Raw genomic sequence first — 1,579 nt, 5'->3', positions numbered from 1 at the left:
ATTTGTAGTTCAGGAAATTAAATGTTGTACTTGATAACAAATTCATGTCTAAACAACAATATAGTAATGCATAAAAGAAAAATCATATCAAGTTGAATACGGTTGTGATGAGGGTGATGATGAAGTACCAGCTCTCCCACTCTCAAGAGCATTTAATCTTTGTTGCATAAAAACCATGGAAGCCTTCAAATTCTCAATCTCATCTTGTATCTTTGCAGAATAGAATTAGCATTGTTTGATGGTTGCGAGGTTGATGTTATATTGTCTGGTGTGTTAACTTTATTGGACCACGAATGAAGGTACCATATGAACCAAGTCCATAAACAGTTCCTTTCTTATCATGCCCGCCAACTACATCATAGTACAGTAGAAGAGATTAGAATTAGAGATTTCTTGAACTGTAATAACTTGTACTGCACTAGTTTTTCAATTGCATGATTCATAGGCTTAATTCCTCAATTACTTAATACACTAGAAGAGATTAGAAGTAGAGATTTCTTGAAATGTCAATTCACCAAAAGAGACATAAGACGCATGCATCACTCTTTTCAAGTTCAGAAAACTATCACATGCTACATATTTTACCTTTAGAGAACAGAAGGACATGCATGCAAAGATTATCAAGTCTTCGAGAAAACACAAACTCCTTCATAGCACCACCAATAAGACTTGGTTGAGTGTCACATACTTGCAGCTCAAAATCACATATGTCACCAGGTTCACAGCCAGCCTAATCTGCAAGTAGCTAGGAGAAAGAAAGAAATGATTTACAAGTCATGTTTTCAGCACATATCTTAAAACTATGGGGTACCGGTGTTTGGCAAATAACTAATCCACCAAATTTTGGGGGATTTGACCAACAAGTCAAACCACTAAATCTGGAATCCATAAGCCTTGCAAGCCTCTCAGAACAGTGCACATTATTTGAAACTATAAAATATGGGCAACAATAATAAACATGCAAAGCTCCATAGGTTATTACATACATAAGAAGGGAATGATGCATATTGGCATTAGTGTTTATCTTTTCACTAGACTTCCCATCACTTGTAGCCCCATTTTCAACTGAATCCGTAGCTGGTTTACTGAGCTCCGCCTGTGAAAATAATGTTGAATGGATTAAGAAACGAATAATTGGAATCAGGCACTAATAAATGACACAAGGAGCCTTTTGTTTCTTTTGGAATCAAGCACTAATATGGTGCCAAAATCATTATCAATCTTGATTTTTGTTAATCATTGGGGATGTAATCATTATCATATCATTACAAAAGAACCAAATATATTATAAAGTTATGGAAAAGTTGGAGAAAATTTGGAAGAATGAGTTCAACACCATACTACACAACAATAGACTGAGTATTAACAGTTCACAATTATGATGCCGAGCATTGTTACTTTATATTTATTCACATATTAATCTTTGGTCGTAGTGGTGTTCCTAGCACTAGAAATGTATTATCAGCACTGTTATCTGGATCAGACAGGAATATATATCTCTTCTCCTTTTCTGAAACATTCTCAACGTTTATGTTGGTGATAATTGGAGAAAGGGCTTTCCTGGGTGGACTTTGAAATG

General features: G+C 35.1%; 1 long non-coding RNA gene across 1 annotated transcript; it reads right to left on the bottom strand.

Annotated features, from left to right (window-relative positions):
- Positions 1 to 254: 254 nt before the first annotated feature.
- On the bottom strand, positions 255 to 1,072 carry LOC109146746. Its single transcript, XR_002048497.1, has 3 exons — positions 983 to 1,072; positions 586 to 745; positions 255 to 351 (listed from the first exon to the last, which is right to left on the bottom strand). It is a non-coding gene; the product is annotated as an uncharacterized LOC109146746 (long non-coding RNA).
- Between the last annotated feature and the right edge of the window lie 507 nt (positions 1,073 to 1,579).

The sequence above is a fragment of the Ipomoea nil genome, unplaced genomic scaffold (genome assembly GCF_001879475.1).
Source record: "Ipomoea nil cultivar Tokyo-kokei standard unplaced genomic scaffold, Asagao_1.1 scaffold1936, whole genome shotgun sequence".
Taxonomy (NCBI): Eukaryota; Viridiplantae; Streptophyta; class Magnoliopsida; order Solanales; family Convolvulaceae; genus Ipomoea; species Ipomoea nil.
This window is presented reverse-complemented; position numbering and strand designations above follow the sequence as displayed.